Source organism: Panthera onca, chromosome X (genome assembly GCF_046562875.1).
Source record: "Panthera onca isolate mPanOnc1 chromosome X, mPanOnc1 haplotype 2, whole genome shotgun sequence".
Lineage (NCBI taxonomy): Eukaryota > Metazoa > Chordata > Mammalia > Carnivora > Felidae > Panthera > Panthera onca.
Genome location: NC_138357.1, coordinates 129,670,688 through 129,686,597, shown reverse-complemented (window position 1 = coordinate 129,686,597; position 15,910 = coordinate 129,670,688).

The following is a 15,910-nucleotide window of genomic DNA, read 5'->3' as shown; positions in this document are numbered from 1 at the left end:
CCACCTTGTCTGTCTGGGGTCTCTGCCCGTTGCAGTAAATAAGTTTGGAGCTCGTGTGTGTGTGTGTGTGTGTTGGGGAAAGATGATTTCAAAAAACCTCTTTCCCACCCAGAAAACCCTCCACGGATGCAAAGAAAAGAGTTTTATCACAGAGCCTGCAGGAAACCACCTCACAGGCAGCCCGCCCAGAGGTCACAGCGATAGAGTCTCACTGGCTCTTTTAGCTTCAAAGCACAAAACCCATTCCTGTTCTCAAGGGGAGTTTTGTCTAATCTTCAGCATTGACGTGGGTTTGCAGTTCGGAGCCACCACCCAGCTGGGGTCTGACGTCCAGGAGGAGCTGAGGCTGGGGGTCTGAGATGCAGGGGTGGCTGAGGCTGAGGGTCTGAGATGGAGGTAGGGGTGACGCTGGGAGTCTGAGACATAGGCAGGGCTGAGTCTGGGGGCCTGAGGTCCAGGCAGGGCTGAGGCCGGGGGTCTGAGGTCCGTGCAGGGCTGAGTCTGCGGGTCTGAGGTCCAGGCAGGGTTGAGGCTGGGAGTCTGAGATCCAGGAGGGGCCGAGCCTGGGGTTCTGAGATCCAGGCAGGGCAGAGGCTGGGAGTCTGAGATCCAGGCAAGGCCGAGGCTGGGACTCTGAGATCCAGGCAGGGCTGAGTCTGGGGGTCTGAGATGCAAGCAGGGCTGAGGGTGAGGGTCTGAGATTCAAGCAGTGCTGAGGCTGGGAGTCTGAGATCCAGGCAGGGCCAAGGCTGGGGTCTGAGATCCAAGTATGGCCGAGGCTGGGAGTCTGAGATCCAGGAAGGGCTGAGGCTGAGGGTCTGAGATGCAGGCAGGGCTGAGGGTGAGGGTCTGAGATTCAAGCAGGGCTGAGGCTGGGAGTCTGAAGTCCAGACAGGGCTGAGGCTGGGGGTCTGAGATCCAGGCAGGGCTGAGGCTGGTGGTCTGAGATCCAGGCAAGGCCGAGGCTGGGACTCTGAGATCTAGGCATGCCCGAAGCTGGGGGTCTGAGATCCAGGCAGGGCCGAGGGTAGGAGTCTGAGATCCAGGCAGGGCTGAGTCTGGGGTCTGAGATGCAGGCAGGGCTGAGGGTGAGGGTTTGAGATTCAAGCAGTGCTGAGGCTGGGAGTCTGAGGTCCAGGCAGGGCTGAGGCTGAGAGACTGAGATCCAGGCAGGGCAGAGGCTGGGAGTCTGAGATCCAGGCAGGGCTGAGGCTGGGGGTCTGAGATCCGGGCAGGACTGAGGGTGGGGGGTCTGAGATCCAGGCAGGGCTGAGGCTGGGGGTCTGAGATCCAGGCAGGGCCGAGCCTGGGATTCTGAGATCCAGGCAGGGCAGAGGCTGGGAGTCTGAGATCCAGGCAGGGCTGAGTCTGGGGGTCTGAGATGCAAGCAGGGCTGAGGGTGAGGGTCTGAGATTCAAGCAGTGCTGAGGCTGGGAGTCTGAGGTCCAGGCAAGGCCGAGGCTGGGAGGCTGAGATCCAGGCAAGGCCGAGGCTGGGAGCCTGAGATGTAGGCAGGGCTGAGGCTGGGGGTCTGAGATCCAGGCAGGGCTGAGGCTGGGAGTCTGAGATCCAGGCAGGGCTGAAGCTGGGGGGTCTTAGATCCAGGCAGAGTCAAGGGTGGAGGTTTGAAATCCAGGCAGGACCGAGCCTGGCGGTGTTAGATCTAGGCAGGGCTGAGGCTGGGAGTCTGAGATCTAGGCAGGGATGAGGCTGGGAGTCTGAGATCCAGGCAGGGCTGAGGCTGGTGGTCTGAGGTGCAGGCAGGGCTGAGGCTAGGGGTCTGAGATTCAAGCAGGGCTGAGGCTGGAGGTCTGAGATCCAGGCAGGGCTGAAGCTGGGGGGTCTGAGGTCCAGACAGGTGTGAGGCTGGGTGTCTGTGGTCCAGGCAGGGCCAGGCTGGGGGTTGAGGTCCAGGTAGGGCTGAGGCTGGGGGTCTGAGATCCAGGCAGGGCTGAGGCCTGGAATCTGAGGTCCAGGCAGGGCTGAGGCTGTGAGCCTGAGGCCACGCAGGGCCGAGGCTGGTTCCTCGTGAGGCCTCTTTCCTGGGCGTGTAGAGTCGGTCTTCTGTCCCTGTGTCCTCACATCGTTCTGTGGTCGTCCCTCCCTGTTTGTGTGTATCCTGACCTCCTGTTCTTTTTTTCTTTTAATTTTTTTAATGTTTATTTATTTTAGAGAGAGAGACAGAGCGTGTAGTGGGGAGGGGCAGAGAGAGAGGGAGACAGAATGGGAAGCAGGCTCCAGGCTCCGAGCCGTCAGCACAGAGCCCGACGTGGGGCTCGAACTCACGAGCCGTGAGATCCTGACCTGAGCAGAGGTCGGACGCTGGACCCCTCGAGCCCCCCAGGTGCCCCTCCCCCGGCCTCCTGTTCTTATGAGGACACCCATCCTATGGGATCAGGACCCACCCTATGAGCGTCATTGTGCCTTGACCCCCTCCTTAAAGACCCCACTGCGAGCACAACGGCATTCTGAGGTCCTGGGGCCGCGGTGTCTGCCTACAGATTCTGGGCTGATACAGTGCCGCCCATAACAGGGACCAGTCAATCCAGAGAAAAGCTGGAGGTAAGAAACGTGAACCGTGCCCCACGGGTGTCCCACGGGAGAGGCACCGGGGAGCAGGTGCCCGTGCACCCACATCCCCTCCCTCTGTCCCCCCCTCCCCGTACACATCCCCCCTTCCCCCCGGAGAGAGGCTCACCAGGGCTGCCCCTGCGGAAGCAGAAACCCGGGGGCTGCGTCTCTGTCCCCTGCGGGATCATCCCGGGGAGGAGGGAGGTTGTGCGTTCAACTATTGGGCCCCTCGTCTCCGGGACAGCTTCTGGGGAAGCCACGTGCGCACCTGTTCCCGTGGGAGGGGAGCCACGAGGAAGCACTTTCTGGTGGCGGCCAGAGCAGCCTGTTTTCATCGCACAGAAAACCCGGAGGTTTCACGCCTGCTTGGAAAGCGCCCCCGTGACGCGACGCGTGTTGAAAACAGAGAGAGAGAGAAAGGAGACAGTGGTGAATGTAGCAAGACAGCTTTCATTCCGGAACGTGGCAGTCGCGGACAGGAAACCTCGGTAGAGACCCAGCTCGGCTCTGAGCGCAGGGTGGGCACGCCGGGCGGGTGGCCAAGCGGCAGCTGGAAACCCACCAGCAGCAGCATCGGGGGTAAGTGGGATCCTGCCCAAAAGGATCTCCCAGGACTCCTGCCGAAGGCAGAGAAGGGTGATCAGACGTGACCTGGGGAGGCGGGCAGTGAGAAACCCCTTCAGGTCTCCAGGTGAGCAGATACCCAGGTGAGCAGATATCTAGCTGACTAAATACCCAGGTGAGCAGAAACAGCGCAGGGGTGCCTGCTAGAGTCTGGTGGAGGAGACAAACTGTAGAGTCCTCGCCCCGTCCTTGTCAATGCCCTGCCTGGGTCTCGTGGGGCCACGTAACAAATCACCCCAAACAGGTGCCTGACACAGTGACTGCCATGAGGGCGAGGGTGCTGGGGGAGGGTCCTGCCCTGGAGCCTGGGGGGCGGGGCTGTGAGGGAAGCAGTTTGTGTTTTCCAAGCCCCGGTCCGTGGGCCTCCGGATCGTCTCCCCAGACACGTCTGCCCGCACCTGGATGGACAAAGCGGTAACGTGCAGCCCTCAGCGCCGATCCTGACCGTGGCCCGTGGAGCTGACGTCCCTCTAGCTCACCTGCCCAGCGTCAGTGGTGCACTTCAGGTACCCGCCTCCCCGGGGGGCCCTGTGTCCTGCCCTTCGCTGGGCTCTGATTCGGGGGGACGTGGCCGTTCTCCAGCAGGAGGTGTGCCCGGAGGCCACAGAGCCCGGGGACATGGAAGGTGATGGGACCTCTGCCGTACGTGTTCTGATTCACCCGTGGGCGACTCAAGCCGAGCCCTGCAGGCGGGGGTCCCTGCAGGTGGAGGGCGAGGCTGACCTCCCGGCCCCGTAGAACGCCTCCCCAAAGCCAGGATTTATCAGCCGTCGCTGTGTCCCGAACACGAGTTTGGAAAAGCGCCCCCCCCCCCCCCGTGCACCCCACGGCGAGCCCTCGGGTTTGCGCTCTTTAGCCCGGCAGCCCTCTGCCTCCTTTGAATCCTACATGCCGCGTGCAGCCTGGGAACCGTCAGAAGGAACGGCGGATGTTGCACAGAAGAGCCGTGACTCACAGATGGTATCTCTCCCCTTTGCATCTCGCTCACAAACGTCCCCCGCCCCACGCGGTCCCCGCCCCCACATGGTGCTTATCACGATGAATGGCAGAGATAACAGGCGAGAGCTGACGATGCCCCCCTGCCCCCCCCTTGCACTGGAAAAGGAAGACGGGTGCTCCCCCCTCGACGTCCCAGACGCACGGAGACACTCCGCTCTCTGAACAGGGCTGGCCCACCTGCCTTGAGAACGGCCGGACCTTCGAGGAAAGGGAGGAGCCCTGCTGCTGGCTGTCTGGCCGGGGCTGCGCTGTGTGACCTTAGGCGATGTCTGAACCTCTCTGAGCCTTTGTCTCTGGTGTCTCCTGAGGACCCGCAGCCTCTTCTGGAGCAGCTGTGGGGGTGAAACGCGGGATGGGCACGTGTCCACGCGGGATGGATAGGAGCACAGGGCTGCAAACCCTGTGAACCGGCTGCATTTACGCCCATAGTCAAGCGTCACGCATGACCCTGGAGGCGCTGTCCCAGCCAACAAAACCATCCCGCGTCGTAGCTGCTTGGCCCACATTTGCCGGGAACACAGAGCTCCCTCCCGATGTTCGTACCCGCTTGAGAATTCCGGACGTAGACGTTCGAGCACAACGCGGGACGACAAAGCACAGACCCTGAGGACGGGAGGTGACGAGTCCTAGACATTGGTGTCTTTTTTCCCAGCTCCTTGGGGTTAATCATGTGGGTCTTCCTGGAGGAGGGGGCAGAGCTCGCTCGCTGGGGTTTGGGGGCATCCGGGACTGGTGGGCAGGAGTCTCGCCCTGACAGAGGCCCCTGACTTGGTGGCCTTCGGGTCCCTGTCCCTTGGCTGGGTTCTGCGCCCTGGAAGCCGATGAGGAAACATTGTGCACCGTCCCCCGTGGCTTGGGGCTCCCTGGGGAGGCTTCTTCTGGCCACTCCTGCCCCCCATTTGTGCCCAGTGCACCCCACGGAGGGACAGAGAAACGCAGGACCGCAGCTGTCTCCAGCTCACAGGCGAGAAGCTGGCGAAGGTCCCCGCCGTCCTCTCCCCCGACCGTGACCTCTGCTCACCCGTGGCCACTGCCAACCTCGAGGCGGTGAATCCCTACACCCACCTTTCTCTGCAGAAGGCACACACCCTCGCTAGGACGTCAGCCACCTGGTGACCCCCAAATAGTTCTTAGACACCCCAGCGATGAGAGCTTCCAGGCACATCTATCACATTTTCAGAAGGAACTGTTGAGATCAAGTCTCTCAGGAAGTTCGCCCTTTATTCGCTGAGCCAGGACTGTTTCTAATAAAAAAAGTGTTTATTTATTTAAAAATTTTTTAATGTTTATTGTTTTTGAGACACAGAGAGAAAGAGAGTAAGCAGGAGACAAAGAGACAGAGAGGGAGACAGAATCGGAAGCAGCTCCAGGCTCCGAGCGGTCAGCACAGAGCCCGACGCGGGGCTCGAACCCACGGACCGTGAGATCATGATATGAGCCGAAGTCAGACGCTCAACAGACTGAGCCCCCAGGTGCCCCGTGCTAGGTGTGTATTTGTAGGGTTCTTATGCAATGTGAGGCTGTAGTGGGTTGAAAGGTGTCCCCCCAGTGGCCACCCACTTGTCCGTAGAAACAGAACCGTATTTGGAAACAGGGCGTTTGCAGATGTGGGTAAGTGAAGGATGTGGGATGAGCCCCTCCGGGACCAGGGGGGCCCTGACTCCAATGGCAGGTGCCTTAAGACACAGAAGAGGAGAGACAGAGACAGAGGAGAAGCTCCGTGAAGCCGGAGGCAGAGAAGGGAAGGATGAGGCCACCAGTCCAGGGACGCCTGGAGCCCCAGAAGCTGGGAGAGGCAGGAGGAGCCTCCCCTGGAGCCTCTGGAGGGAGCACAGCCCTGCCTGGATCTCAGTGGCCCTGCCCTCCTGGGTCTCAGGGGCCCTGCCCTGCCTGGATCTCAGCGGCTCTGCCCCTCCCGGATCTCAGGGGTCCTGCCCCTCCCGGATCTCAGGGGTCCTGCCCCTCCTGGATCTCAGTGGCCCTGCTCTGCCTGGATCTCAGTGGCCCTGCCCCTCCTGGATCTCAGCAGCCCTGCCCTGCCTGGATCTCAGCGCCTCTGCCCTGCCTGGATCTCAGCGGCCCTGCCCTGCCTGGATCTCAGCTGTCTTGTCCCACCTGGATCTCAGTGGTCCTGCCCTGCCTGGATCTCAGAGGCCCTGCCCCTCCTGGATCTCAGGGGTCCTGCCCCTCCCGGATCTCAGGGGTCCTGCCCCTCCTGGATCTCAGTGGCCCTGCTCTGCCTGGATCTCAGTGGCCCTGCCCTGCCAGGATCTCAGAGGTCCTGCCCCTCCTGGATCTCAGTGGCCCTGCCCCTCCTGGATCTCAGGGGTCCTGCCCCTCCTGGATCTCAGCGGTCCTGCCCCTCCTGGATCTCAGCGGCCCTGCCCTGCCTGGATCTCGCACCCTGGCCCCCAGCACGGGGGGTGTGTGGGGAGGTCCATTTCTGTGGTTTTGGGCCACCTGGTTTCTGTTCCTTTGCTACAGTCACTCGCTGATAACAGCCTCTGAGTTCATTCCGTGTCCGTGTTGCCACGGGTGCAAACCTCCCTCCGACCGCAACGAATATGGCTCCCATTATCCCCATGAAACCCGTTCATTGACTTCAGCCCAGAATTCACGGAAAACAGTTTCAGATTCGACGGTGCTGGGATTATGCGTGTTCAGCCTTTCTGTGTCTCCGGAATTTAGCCAGAAAAACACACGCTCAGAAATCCGTGCAGACAAACGAACCCTCTCGTTTTCACGAAAAGCTCTGTCCACATTTGGAATCACAGATCAGCGTATCCCCATCACCCTCGAGACTCGGACGGACAGGTGCTTTCGACGGGCGGCTAAATTACACAGAAGAAACGATTAGGATTCAAAAGGGGGGGGGGGACGTCCAGACATCGGGCAGGCATGACAAGGTGTCTCCGGTTATTTTGGACAAAGACGTCGTAAAAACGTCCACGGTTCGTTCACCTCGCGGCTCAATCCATTTTCATATTTTCTTCAATAAAAAAGATCCCCTAAGACGGATATTTCAAGGCCACGCATGTCGGCTCTGTCTCCCGGCCAAGAGCACGTGAATTTAAGAGGTGCCGAGTTGCATGGCTTGGGACCCTCCGAGTCTTAAGTCAAAAATCGCTTTTTTACCAAGTTCTGAGAACCGACATCGGGCGAAACACGTGGGAACTCTCGCAGATCCACGTTCGAAGCACCCCAGGACCTTGGGAGCTCACGGTGGCAAATGCTTACATTTTATAACAGGTATAAAATTGGTTTTTTATACTTAAATGTTATAACAAGGGGGCCACGGTTTCGACCCTCGTCATGAGCCGAGCGGCTCAGATTTCCCCGATCCGGGTCTGCTGTATCCGGGCTGCTGAGATCAACAAGTCCGTAAAGAGGGCATTTTCCATCTTCCTCGGGTCTCCCCCCAGCCCGGCTGTCACCTCTGGGTGGTCACCCCCCGTCGTGCTGAAAACACGGGTTCAGGAAAGCGGCCGTTGGGGGCTTTAGAACGTTGCCAGCTTTTGAGTGAGGACACGCCTTTGCCTCTGAGACCCCTTGCGGGGAGAGGGTCCCACACATGCCCCAGGGAAGCGTGTGTTTCGTGAGCCGACGGCCACGTGGTCGCGGAGGACCTGTGGCCGGTCACAGACTCCTCTGGAACCCTTCACCCATAAAATCCAAGCAGTGTTAATGGATTCCCAACACTGGCTTCCCTCCACTGCTGTGTGTGCACGAGGATATTTTTAATGAACTCACTCACCCTGTCAGCAGGGTTGCTCAGGGCCCGCATTCCCCAAATCTGGTGGGAAAGAGGCCACGATCCTGCCCGGATTCACAGATGCCTTTCCTTTACAGAATGCACTTAAAAAAATTTTTGTTTTTGAATGTTTATTTATTTTTGGAGGAGAGAGAGACAGAGCATGAGCCGGAGGGGGGTGGGGCAGGGGGCAGAGAGGGAGGGAGACACAGAATCCGAAGCAGGCTCCGGGCTCCGAGCCGTCAGCACAGAGCCTGATGCAAGGGTTGCAATCACGGACCGTGAGATCACGACCTGAGCCGAAGTCGGATGCTCCACCGACCGAGCCACCCAGGCGCCCCCACAGGCTTCTGTTTAGACCCTCCTGTGCCCGTACCCCACAGACTTCAAACCTCTGGAGGGATCACAGCCCGGCCCCCCTGGATCTCAGTGGTCCTGCCCCTCCCGGATGTTGGACTTCTGGTCTCCAGACCTGGGAAAGAATAAAACTCTGCTCTTACCAGCCCCCAATTTGGGGTCCTTTGTGACAGTTGCCCCAGAAATGAAGTCAGTGGCCCCTCAGGATGGTCTAAATGACAACAGTGATGGTGGTATAGTGAGGTTTGAACCGTACCGGAGGAACAACGTTTCCCATACACTTTTAGGTTCTGTCCATGGGGACGGTGAATTAAACTGAGGAGACCAATTTCCAGGCGGAAAAATAAAAACAATTTATGCACGCAGTGTGCATAGGCACAGGAGAATGCAGTGAGGAGTTGTAGGGAGGGGAAAAAACACTGTTTCATCTTAACTTCCCGGGGGGGGTCCTATAATTGGGGGTGGATGTCGACAGATCCACAAGAGAAACACAAAGAGAAGCATAGTAACATAGCATCACGCTTACACGCGGGAGTACCCAGAGATGAGTAACTCCAAGGGGCGGTTAGAATGGGCTTTTGTTTTTCAGGCTAAACGAAGAGAAAGGGGTTTGGGATATGGTAAAGGAGGGCGTTTAGTAGAGTTTGTTACGCAGATTTAAGTCAGCACTACTCCAGGTATAAGGGCTGTTCAGAGGGGCCCGTCTTCCGGGTGTGGGACAGGGACGCGTCCCTACAGTGGGCATTTCATTTATCAACGTGCATTTTCTTTTTTTCCCCACTCCCATCAGATTGCTTTGTTACGGGCAGAATTACGTCTCTTTATTTGGCGGATGGCTCAGCATAGTTTCCGGACATCTGTCCCGACTGCCTTTAAGAGAAATGAGCGTCCATGCAGCCTGACCCTTTGTCCCCGTCTGTCCCCTCCAGGCTTCAGGCTGGCGCTCACTTAAACCCCCAAGAGACCAGCGGCTGGAAGTCCGGCCTCCCCTCCCCCAGGCTCTGGAGCCAAAGGTCACTGACCCTGCCTTCCTGCAGATACTCAAGACGTCCTGCCTTCTGGTTTCTGCCCATAACGAAGCGATCTGATAGCAGTGAGAAAAAAAAAAAAAAAACATAAACACCTGAAAGTAGGCAAATCATCCTCCAAATTAAAAAATCAACAATGCTGCCCTTAACAAAATGATCTGGTATCACTGTGTGTGTGCCAACTCATCTCCAAAATTTAAAAAAAAAAAATGAAAAAAAAACAAAAAAACATTGTTCTGCCCGCAGCAGAATGATCTGGTCCTGTTGATCTGTCACTTAAAGAAACGCATTTCTGCCGGTTACAAAATGCTCTATTCTCCCCCAACACTGTCTCTAAAGCAACTGCTGGGGGTGGCGGGCGGGGGGCAGAACTCCGTGGGTGAGACCTTCCCTAGTATTTAGGGTATTTTACAGTCTTGTGGAAGATGTGTGGGGAGATGTGCGCCTTCTGGCAGAGGCAGCCTGTCTCCTGGTCACCCCTGCGCCCCCTCCTGTCAACATGTGCGCAACGCAGGCAACAGTCCAGGCCCTCCCGGTTCTGGGGCCTGACTCCTGAGTGTGACTTAATCCTCACATCTGTGTGTAGACCCTCGTTCTATTTTCCTCTTCCTCTCCCTGCATTCCCTGCCATCGGTGATTCTCAGAGGCCCCCCCCAATCCCCACCCCCACCCTGAGTTTGCAGCTTGTCCAACGCAGACGCCTCAGTGGGAATTCTCACTGGAATGTGACAGGTGTTTAACAATATCCAGGAGCTGGTTCCAGCCCCAAGTCGGGCTCTGTGAGGGCAGCTCGGAGCCTGGAGCTGCTTCGGATTCTGTGTCTCCCTCCCTCTCTGCCCCTCCCCCGCTTGTGCTCGCTCTCTCTCTCTCTCTCTCTCTCTCTCAAAAAATGAATAAATGTAAAAAAAAATTAAAATATCGAGGACCCAAATTCACCTGTTCAACCGCCATGGAGATGTCTGATCCTGTCTTGGGATTTTCCACTTTTCCCTACGGAAAATATCTCTCTCCCACCGCAATTTCTTTTCCTTCTCAGCTGCTTAATTTTACGATCTACTAAATGCTACCTGTTCTTAATGTTTTCATCTCCTTTTTCTTTCTTCTTCTTCTTCATCATTTCTTCTCCCGAAATTGGTAGAAACAAGTGATTTTTGGATATCGATTCTGGGTTTGGTACTTGTAGGATTCACTCCCTCAGTCATCGGAGTATCTTGACATGATTTCGGGATTTTTCCTGAGAAGCGTTGACTTACCGCCTCCTAATTCCTTTTCCCCTTGTTCTGTTCTCCTGTCCTCAGCTTTCTTTCTATTTCTTCTCCTGTTGATTTTTGTCATGTTGACGATTTTCTCCCCTCCTTCTCTCTTTTGTCTCTAGCGGTCTCTCCAGGGAGCTTATCGATTCTGGGAGTTTTCCGGAAGGACCCAATTTTAGTTTGGGTCGTATATTTTTGTCTTTTATTTGTATTTATTTAAAAATTTTTAAAAATATTTATTATTTATTTTTGAGACACAGAAAGAGAGGGCACGAGCAGGGGAGGGGCAGAGAGAGAGAGAGAAAAAGGGAGACACAGAATCTCTAGCAGGTTCCAAGCTCCCAGCTGTCAGCACAGAGCCCCACGCGGGGCTCGCACTCATGAACCGTGAGATCGTGACCTGAGCCAAAGTCGGAGGCTTAACCGACTGAGCCACCCAGGCGCCCCATGGGACTCTGTACTTTCTGCTAGATTTTTCTCTAACCCTAAAATTACTCAAAACATCCAGTCTGTTTGTTTAAAAACAACTGGCTGTCTTAGGTTATATATGGTAACCACCTTGGAGAAGTTTTTTTCCATTGTAATTTCTTTATCTCATGAACGTAAATGTGTATTTTCAAATGTCCCTGCGTGTGGGACTTCTGGTTCTGTTTTTTTCTTAGCAATGTCTCGTGTAAGCTGATTGTTTACAGAGCATATACTTTATTTGATTGTTGCCTTTTTAGGCCGATGGGCATTCGTTGGATGAGTCCATGTATGGTTTTAGGGGAGGGTAGACTTTCCTTTCTGCCCCATCGGTTTCCAAACGTGGATCCAGGAAATACACAGGCCGCGGGCAGGTTCCTTGGACAAAGGGTGAACGCGTTTATTTGTGGTTCCGATCACAACGTAGGGGGAAGATACGATATCTGAAAAAGCAGTGAGATTTGGGAATTTAAATACCCTGTGAATACGGGATGGGGAAGGGTGTTTGGGGGGACACCAGGTGATCTTAGGGAAGACACATTTCCCGTTGGAAGAAAAGACAGGAGGCGTGGTGGTTTGTGACAGAGTCTGTGTGGCTGTGGGGTGGACATCCGTGGCCAGATGGCCACGTTCCTGGGTGATGACGCCCTGGAGGGGTGTTGATGGCAATCAGTTTCCTTTTGGGGGAACAGTAGGCAGGTAAGCTCAGAGACAAAGCAAGCCTGTCCTACACCTGCTGATTGGCAACTGCCCGCAGCTTGAAGTCATCGATAGGCACTGAAGATGCACCCCAGACGCACGTGGATGGAGATACAGGCGGGCGGGTCCAGCGAGGGTCAGCCGAGAGCCGTGTGCAAAGAACAGCAGGAAACATCTTCATAAGGGTAAACGCGACGTCCTCAGGTTCTGTGCCGACCCAGGAAGATCTGGCATTTGACAGGTCAGGACGCGGCTCTGGGGTCTCTAATGGGTGTGCAGACGGGAAGGCTGTTTGCTATTGACCCCAGCCTCAGGCTGCCCAGGGTGGGGGGGTCCCTGTGCAGAGACCCTCGTGGTCAGAACAGAGGTCCACGATGCTGTGCGTGGCACGGTTCTCATTTTAAATTGTAATTGTGGGAACGCCTCCTGGCCCCACAGCACTGGCGGTGATTGGGATGTTGAAGAAGCACTTTGAGTGAATGCTCAGTCCACACACACATAGAGACAGAAAGCAGGGAGTGTGCTTTAAAAATGCCTTTTTTTTTTTGAAATCATGTGTAACGTTCAGAAAAATTGTAAGAATAGCATAAGAACTCATACCCATTACTCACTCAGATTTACCAATTTGTTTGCATTTTGTCATAGTGTGTGTGTGTGTGTGTGTGTGTGCACGTTCTGGTGTGTGTGCATGTGTTGCTATGTGTTTGTGTGGGTAATGCATTTCAGCCCCCAGAGGGGGAAATCACTGGGCAGCAAAAAACTTTACCCTTTTTAAGTATCATGCACATTTGTACATATATTATATAAACATATAGTATATACAAGGTAGGGGATGAGGAAAAACGTGAACAGGCCCTGTCTGAGGAAGGATAATGAAAGAAAAAACAAGTTCTGTATGGAATGTGAGAAGATATTTGCAAACGACATATCTGATAAAAAGTTAGTATCCAAACCCTATAAGGAACTTAATAAATTCAACACCCAGGGAAGAAATACCCCAGTGAAGAAATGGGCAACACACATGAACAGACACTTTTCCAAAGAACACACACCAAGTTGCCAAGAGAGCAGATCTTAAATGTGCTCATCACAAAAGTAAAAAAAAAAAAAGAAACAGGTCATTATGGGAGGTGATGGGTTTGTTCAGCAACCTCCCGGTCGTCACCATTTGGCAGGAGACCAACGCCCCTGATCATCACGTCACACACCTTACAGTCACACAAAGTCACCTGTCAATTACATGTCAATAAAACGGGAAGGATATAATATTCTAAGCACGTTCTCTATGACCTGGCGTCTATCGTCCCCCTGCACTCCAGGATTGCAGGCTCCATTTCTCAATCCGTTTCTTTTCCTTCATTCTGTTGGAATCCTGTATTCCTCTTTGCTTTTCCTGACCCTGGGGTTTTACTTATCTACTTCAAAAGTGATTTTGCTGTGGGAAGGGCACCTCACATGAGATCTACCCTCCGAAGAAACTGGGGACGCTGCCTGCTGCACGGCAGCTGTCTGGAACCTGCTCATCTTGCGTAATTGAAACTCTACACTCATTGATCAGTATCTTCACGTTTCCCCCTCCGCCCAGCTCCCGGCAGCCGCGACTCCACTCTGATTCTATGAATTTGGCTGTTTCAGAAACCGCCTACGAGTGGAATCACACGGGGTTTTCAGAGAAGACAGGCAGGTGGCCAAGAGGTACCCCCCAAAAACACTCCCCGCCACTCCCCACGAGAGGAAGGGGCATCGAGCCCCCAGGGCGGGACCACATGTGTCCAGGAGGATGCCTACCGGTTCTTACACACGTTACAGGATTTATAATATAATATGTACTTTCCTCAATGTTTATATTTATATAAGAATAGACAACAGATGGCAAGAAGGTAGAGAAAGTGGAGGCCTTGTAGTGGTAATCAAGTGTGCTGCAGCCACGTGGAAAATAGTTTAGAAATTCCTCCAAAAATAACGAGTAAATAAAATAAATAAATGAAATGGAACGGAATAGAATAGAATAAAACAAAACAAATAAAATAAAACAAAACAAAATAAATCAAAAAATAAAATAAAAACAAAATGAAATAAAACAAAACAAAATAAAACACAAAACAGAATAAAATAAAGCGAAAAACAAAACAAAACAAAACGGAACAAAATAAGACAAAACAAAATAAAACAAAACAAAATAAATAAAATAAAACAAAACAATAAAATAAAATAAAACAAGACAAAATAAAATAAAACAAAACAACACAAAGTGAGACAAAACAAAATCAAACAAAACAAAATAAAACACAAAACACAATAAAATAAAACAAAAAATAAAACAAAACAAAACAAAACAAAACAAAGCAAAATAAATAAAACAAAACAATAAAAATAAAATAGAACAAAATAAAACAAGACAAAATAAAATAAGACAAAACAACACAAAGTGAGACAAAACAAAATCAAACAAAACAAAATAAAACAAAACAAAATAAAACACAAAACAGAATAAAATAAAACAAAAAATAAAACAAAATAAAACGGAACAAAATAAGACAAAACAAAATAAAACAAAACAAAATAAATAAAATAAAACAAAACAAAACAATAAAAAAGTAAAACAAAACAAAACAAAATAAAACAAGACAAAATAAAATAAAACAAAACAACACAAAATGAGACAAAACAAAATCAAACAAAAGAAAACAAAACAAAATAAAATAAAACAGAACAAAGTAAAACAAAACAAAATAAAACAAAACTAAATAAAATAAAACAAAACAATGAAAACAAAATAAGACAAAATAAAACAACACAAGACAAAACAAAACAAAAGAAAACAAAACAAAAAATAACATACTGCAATATTAAAATACGACCAAGTAATCCCCCTCCTGGGTATTTACCTGAAAGAAAAATCGGGATCAGAGTTTCCAAGACATTTTCACACCCATGGTCCCCGGGACATTATTCATAGTCGTGACAGTGTGGAACATGTGTGTGTGGCCGGGGGGATGGTCCAAGACGAGGTGGTATAGGCCTACAGCACAATATTCCTCAGGCTTTCTTTGATGTGTATTTACAAATCTATTTTTATTTCAAAATAAAGAACCACTTAAAAATTGGGAATAAATGAAAGGATTAGAATTTTAAAAAATTATTTTTATTTATATTTTTGAGAGACAGAGACAGAGTGTGAGCAGGGGTGGGGGGGGTGCAGAGAGAGAGGGAGACACAGAATCCGAAGCAGCTCCAGGCTCCGAGCCGTCAGCCCAGAGCTCGACTTGGGGCTCGAACTCACAAGCCGTGAGATCATGACCTGAGCCGAAGTCGGCTGCTCGACCGACGGAGCCCTCAGGCGCCCTCGTCAGTTTTCACGAAGACGGAGATCCTGGCTGGACCTAGAGGAGACAGTAAGTGACACAGGCCAGGCTCAGAAGGACACAGTCACCGCGCTGACATTTTTGTAAACAACTCACACCTCTTTTTGTACGTTGTGCCCTTTCTCTGCTGTGGTGTTTATAAGCAGGCGGTTTCCTGTTTCCAATCAAGCACACGTACTCAGCCCTGAACATACAGGAGCTGGTTTTTCTCTTCTGTCCCCGCAGTGGAAATGAAACACATGCATTTCTTCCCTTGTCACCTGAACAAAGTGCAAGTTCTGTATTGGGGAAATGGAAAGGTATAGGAAGAAGAAAGAAAGAAAGAAAGAAAGAAAGAAAGAAAGAAAGAAGAAAACAGAAAAAGAAAGGAAGGAAGGAAGGGAGGAAAGAAAGAGAGAAAGAAAGAAAGAGAAAGAAAGAAAAGAAAAAAGAAAGAAAGAGAGAAAGAAAGAAAAGAAAGAAAGAGAGAAAGAAAGAAAGAGAGAAAGAAAGAAAAGAAAGAAAGAGAGAAAGAAAGAAAGAGAGAAAGAAAGAAAGAAAGAAAGAAAAGAAAGAAAGAAAGAAAAGAAGGAAAGGAAGAAAGAAAAAAGAAAAGAGAAAAAGAAAGGAAGGAAGGGAGGAAAGAAAGAGAGAAAGAAAGAAAGAGAAAGAAAGAAAAGAAAAAAGAAAGAAAGAGAGAAAGAAAGAAAAGAAAGAAAGAGAGAAAGAAAGAAAGAGAGAAAGAAAGAGAAAGAAAGAAAAGAAAAAAGAAAGAAAGAGAGAAAGAAAGAAAAGAAAGAAAGAGAGAAAGAAAGAAAG